This window comes from Odocoileus virginianus, unplaced genomic scaffold (assembly GCF_023699985.2).
Source record: "Odocoileus virginianus isolate 20LAN1187 ecotype Illinois unplaced genomic scaffold, Ovbor_1.2 Unplaced_Contig_60, whole genome shotgun sequence".
Lineage (NCBI taxonomy): Eukaryota > Metazoa > Chordata > Mammalia > Artiodactyla > Cervidae > Odocoileus > Odocoileus virginianus.
In genome coordinates this window covers 1-6,173 of record NW_027224377.1, presented here as the reverse complement: position 1 = coordinate 6,173, position 6,173 = coordinate 1, and the positions used below count along the sequence as shown (strand labels likewise).

Here is a 6,173-nt window from a genome sequence, read left to right as displayed (position 1 = left end):
AAAGTTGCTTTGCAAGTTAAAATGAAGATGTGAATTGGTCAGCTTACCATTTTTATGTTGATGCCACTACCTACTATTCCAGGCTCCTTTGTAACTAGGTATAGACCTATGATCTAGTTCTGCTCAATAATAGCCAAATAAGAATTGTTCTGGAGAAGCCCTTGGAACTGTTTTCCGAAATAAAATGAAAACTCCTCCCTTCTTACATGTGAGCATGTAATACTGGCAGCTGCTATAGATATCTTCAAGCCGTGAGGGGATAGCCAAGAGAACTGAGGGGGCACCAACCAGATGCTTGGGCATCATAGGGAATAACAAAACAATCCTGGGACCACTGACCTTCCAACTTCTTGTTGAGTAAGCAATAAATGTTACTGTGGCTTAAGCTAGGGGCTGGTAAACTTTTTCAGTAAAATGCTGCACAGAAAATATAAAGGCTTTGCAAGCAAAATCTTGAATGTAGAGAACCAACTTATAGTTACTAAGAGACAATGAGAGGTGGGACAGTTTGGGAGATTGGAGTTAACATATACACATAGCTCTATATGAAATAGACAACTTGTGAGAACTTACTGTTTAGCATGGGGAACCCTACTTGGTGATCTGTGGTGACCTAAGTGAGAAGGAAATCTAAAAATGAGGGCACACATGTATACATATGACTGATTCACTTTGCTGCACAGCATAAACTGACAACATTGCAAGGCAATTTACTCCAGTAAAATTAATTTATAAATAAATATAAGATTTTCATACATAAAAAAGAAAATATATAGACTTTGCAGATGACACAGTCTGTCACAACTTCTCAACCATACCACTCCAACACAAAAACTGCCATAGATAGAAAAAGAGTAAAATAATGTGGCATGACTGTAATCCAATAAAACTTATTTATGGGCAATAAAGCTTAAATTTCACTTGACTTTTATGTGCCACAAAATATTATTCCACTTTAATTTTTTCAACCATTTGAAAATGTAAAAGCCTTTCTTGGCTCACAGGTCATACAAAAGCAGGCACAGGTTGCCTTAAGCCATACACGACTGAGTTACTAACACACACACATGTACATAGTTCAGTGCACAGATAACAGCTGTCTAGAAAGGAAAGGGTCTTGTAAAATTATTCAGATGAAGATATAAATGGTTGTATATATATGGCTGAGTCTCTTTGCTGTTCACCTGAAACTATCCCAAAGTTGTTAATCTGCTATACTCCTACAGAAAATTAAAAGTTTGAAAACAAAAAGATATGAATGGTTGCATGCCTGCTTAGTTGTTGTCATGCCCGACTCTGCAACCCCATGAACTGTAGCCTGCTGTGTTCCTCTGTCCATGGGATTATCCAGGCAAGAATACTGGAGCAGGTTGCCATTTCCTCTTCCAGGGAATCTTCCTGACCCAGGTATCAAACCCACGTCTCCTGTGTCTCCTGCATTGGCAAGCAGATTCTTTACCACTGAGCCACCTGGGAAGCCCATGTGAATGATTAATCATAGCTTTATTATTTTTCACTTCCCACAGACCTTTCCATTCTAACAATGTCCTACTTCCATGAAACAAAGCTCATACTGTGGAATTTGAGGCATTGGATTCAGGTTAATGAAGGGGGGAAACTAAAATTAAGTATTTTTTAAGGAAATATACAACTTTAAAAGGGTTGATATTTGAGAAGATACACTCCTAAAATTTCCTTTATATTTTTTCCATTTTAAAAACATCAGTGAGAAAAGATTTCTGCTATGATAGAATTATATATACAGTTGTCAAGAGCTGATAAAATGATTCCTGCTAAGTGAACTTTGACAAACTTAACTGATCAAGACTATACCTACTAGTTTGAAAAGCCATCTATAACAGTATATGAAAGGATGAGAGAGATGTGCTGAAGGCGGATGTCACAGAGATCAGAGATATTTAAATAATATTTTCACTTACTAGAAAAGAATGAAATAGTTATGTTCTTGGCGATGTTTTTTAAGTTTTTATTATTAATTTTTTTAAATTTTTTATTTGGGTATAGGTGATTAACAAATCATGTTGTAATAATTTCCAGTAAACAGTGAAGGGACTCAGCCACACACACACACATGTATCCATTCTTCCCCAAATGCCCCTTCCATCCAGGCTGCCACATAACATTGAGCAGAGTTCCATGTGCTATACAGTAAGGCACCTTGTTGATTATCCATTTTAAATATAGCAGTGGGTACATGCCCATCCCAAACTCCCTGTGCACGCTAAGTTGCTTCAGTTGTGTCTGACTCTTTGGGACACTATGGACCACAGCCCACCAGGTTCCTCTATCCATCGGATTCTCCAGGCAAGAATATTGAAGTGGGTTGCCATTTCCTTCTCCCCCAAACCCCCTAACTATTCCTAAAATGAAATATTGATAGAAAAGTCTTCTAAGGATCCCACAAGAGAACATTGATAGAGGGAAAGAACAAGACATAAACTTTTTTTCTCCCAGTACCACAATCTTTCTACACACCACAGCATGTTAACACTGAGAAGTAAATCAAATGAACCCAGGGTTCACAGGTAGAAGGTGACAGAGTGGGAATTCAATCCAGGTGATCTCTCCTTAAAGTCTGTGTGCTGTATACTATAGAACATGAAAAAAAAAACAGCAATGCAGCTCAATTTTCAACTTTCCTCAAAATAGAGGGCTATGAAAGGTATCTGATGTATTGTATGGAATATAAATCCCTCACCTAAAATACAACAAAAAGCTTGAATAGGTGAACTTTTGCTCTGTTCCTCATAGTTCACTAAAATCAAACTTTTATTTAGTCACCATATGCATGCTTAGTTTTTTAAAGTTTTCATTGTTATTCCACCCCTGAGTTAACTTTCTTGCCCCACAGCCTCTTCAAGGCGATTTTCATCTCTGCATTTCTGAGTGTGTAGATGATGGGGTTCAGCATGGGGGTGACCACCGTGTAGAACACGGCCACCAGCTTGTCCTCAGTGAAGGTGGAGGCGGGCCGCATGTAGAGGAAGATGGCAGGTCCAAAGAACAAGATGACCACCGTGATGTGAGAGGCACAGGTGGAGAGGGCTTTGTGTCCTCCCTCCGCAGAAACGTTCCTCAAGTTGACCAGGATGAAAACATAGGAGTAAACCAAGATAAGGAGGGAAAATATAGACAATAATCCACTATTGGCCAGCACAATAACCCCCTCCACAGAGGTGTCAGTGCAGGCAAGCTTGAACAAGGGATGGAGGTCACAGAAGTAGTGGTCAATCACGTTGGGGCCGCAGAAGGGCAACTGGACAGTGATGAGGATCTGCACCATGGAGTGAATTATGCCCCCCAGCGAGGAACCAGCCACCAGTAGGTGCCACCAGTAGGTGGCACACAGTCCAACTCATGATGGTTGTGTAGTGAAGGGGCTTGCAGATGGCCACATAGTGGTCATAGGCCATCACCGTGAGCAGGAAGGTCTCAGCAACTCCAAACAAGTGAAAGAAGAATATCTGAGCCACACAGCCCTCCAGGGAGATGGTTTTAATCTTGGCAAGTAAGTCTGTGATGAATTTAGGGACAACAGTGGAGGAGTAACTGATCTCCACCAGGGACAGGTGACTAAGGAAGAAGTACATGGGGGAATGCAGACTCTTACTGAAATTAACCATGAGAAATATGAGGCCATTGCCCACCACTGTAGCTAGATACACAGGGAGAAACACCACAAAGCATGCTCTCTGCACCTCTGTATCCTGGAAAAGACTGGTGATAACTAACTCAGTCACATTATTTGTACTCACCATGGAATCCATTCAGGTATGCTGGATGAGACCTACTGAGAGAACTGCAATAAAAAAAAAAATACTGATTGTAATGAATTCATCATAGAAACATAGCATGTTAGACAGTGTAAACCACTATACAATACACACTTACCACAAGCTCTTTGTTTAGGCAATAGGTACCCATTCAGCATTAAATATTAAAAATCTACAATTTACATATTAGAAAATTAAAGCTCAGAGAAGTAGTTACTCAGGATCATAGACAAAGTGGTGGAGTCTCAAGCTCAGAAGCAGGCTTACTGACTTTAGTCCAGGGTTCTTTCTAATTCACAAGATATTCTGATTTGGGTTCCATTCAAGTTAATAGTCTTTTCAGTAACATCATTATATCTTTGTCATAATATCTTTTTTTTCTCTTTCCTATTTTCCTTTGTTTTCAGCTTATTTGATATAATTGATAAAATTGTATCATTGTTTAAAGTGTACATGCTGGTGATTTATTACACACATACACTGTGGAAGGATTTCCAGCTTCTAATTATTAACACATTCAGCATCACACATATTTATATTTTTTCTTTTTTTTTTTTTTTGAGAACACAAGTTCTACTTTCTTTCCAACTTTCAGTCATACAATACAATAATATAATAAATATATTACATATATACATGTGTATATTATATATGTATATATAATTAAACTCACACAAGAAAACAAATGAAAGAAGAAATTACCTGGTCATATCCAAATGGTATCCTACAGAATCCCAAAATTGTAAAGGCCTTTATTTATTTTTTTATTATCATCAAATTGTATGTTATATATTTTTTACCACCATGTAATAAATAAATAGAATTGATGCATCCTTCCTCAAAAAAAAAAAAAAAATCAAACCCAACCTCCTTAATTTATAAATGAATACTTGTGGCTCAAAGATAGAAATTGGCTTGCCCAGTGTCCTATGGCTGCTTAGAAACTCTGTGTCTTATTTCTAGTCACACCTCTACCTTTAGGACAGAAGATCTGCTGTGCTTCATTCTTCCTTGGAACAGGAACTTGGATCAGACAGAGCTCAAATGCACTCAATGCCTCCCATTCAGCATGAAGCTAGCCATTCTGCTAGATTTGATTGATCATTACTCAAGGAGGTGATCTGGTTTGCAGAAAATGAGATGAGATGGAGCACTGGACTCCTCTCTGGGAATCCCGGTCCTTGACAAGCAAGACACTTTGGCTAGTATTACCCACCCACATGATTTTTCAGTGAAGGCCTCCAGTGAGCAAAATCCAGTACAAAATAAGCCAAGCTACTCTGAGAATGATGTTGAAAAATAAACAATTATTTTGTTAAAAAAATAATTTAGAGGCTTTACTTTGAGCCCCTCAATTATATATTTTATGAAAGGGACTGAAAGATGTTAATTACATTACCAAAAGCACACAGTAATTTGCTAGTACTAACTCAGAAATCATTCTTCTTTTAATGACACTAGGCTGCCCTCTGATCAAAGGTACTGGTGGTAGTTTCTACTAGATTCTGTGATCAGTCCTTGTCCCCAATAACAAATTACCAAGATGTTTTTAGATGACAGAATAGACATCTAAGATAAACCACTAGAAAACATAAAATGAAAATTCAGAAGATCTGGATCTGGTTGGATATTTGGATTTGTAATATCTGAGAAATGATATCCCAAGAAGAAGCAGCACCAGATATTTTTAAAAGCCTGGTTTTCATTGTAGAAAACCTACCACCTATCCACCCACTAAAAGTCCAAAGGTTGTGATTAACTGATTTGATCCTTGAACTATTTAAAATAAATTAAGCCACACATATAATCAAGGGAACAATTTCCCCATGGAATTTCCTTTCTCTAGGGTGAACTTTGCCAAATAAACTATGAATTGGGGAAAGTTTCAAAATTAGTTTCAATTAGTTGAGAGAGATATTTCCATAAAGTTTTTGCACCTAATAATGAGGTTCAATTCAGTTCAGTCACTCAGTCATGTCTGACTCTTTGTGACCCCATGAACTGCAGCATGCTAGGCTTCCCTGTCCTTCACTATCTCCCGGAGCTTGCTCAAACTCATGTCCATCGGGTTGGCAATGCCATCCAAACGTCTCATACTCTGTCATACCCTTTCCTCCTGCCTTCAATCTTTCCAGCATCAGGGTCTATTCCTGTGGGCCAGTTCTTCACATCAGGTGGGCAAAGTATTGTGTCCATAGTAATGAGATAGTAAAGAAGAAACTTGAAGGTAAGAAGAAAAGGAACTTTTTTCAGACGAGACTACTGAGAAAGAAAAGGAGGGGAAAAAGAGAGAGAGTGAGAACTGGACAGGAAGCCAGGACACCTGGACACTAGCTCTCATTTAATAACTGGTTAACTATCTAACTTAAGCCATATCAT

At 38.3% G+C, this 6,173-nt stretch overlaps 1 pseudogene; it reads right to left on the bottom strand.

The window, feature by feature from the left end:
• Positions 1 to 2,124: 2,124 nt before the first annotated feature.
• LOC110145692 (olfactory receptor 4B1-like) lies at positions 2,125 to 3,779 on the bottom strand (annotated as a pseudogene).
• Between the last annotated feature and the right edge of the window lie 2,394 nt (positions 3,780 to 6,173).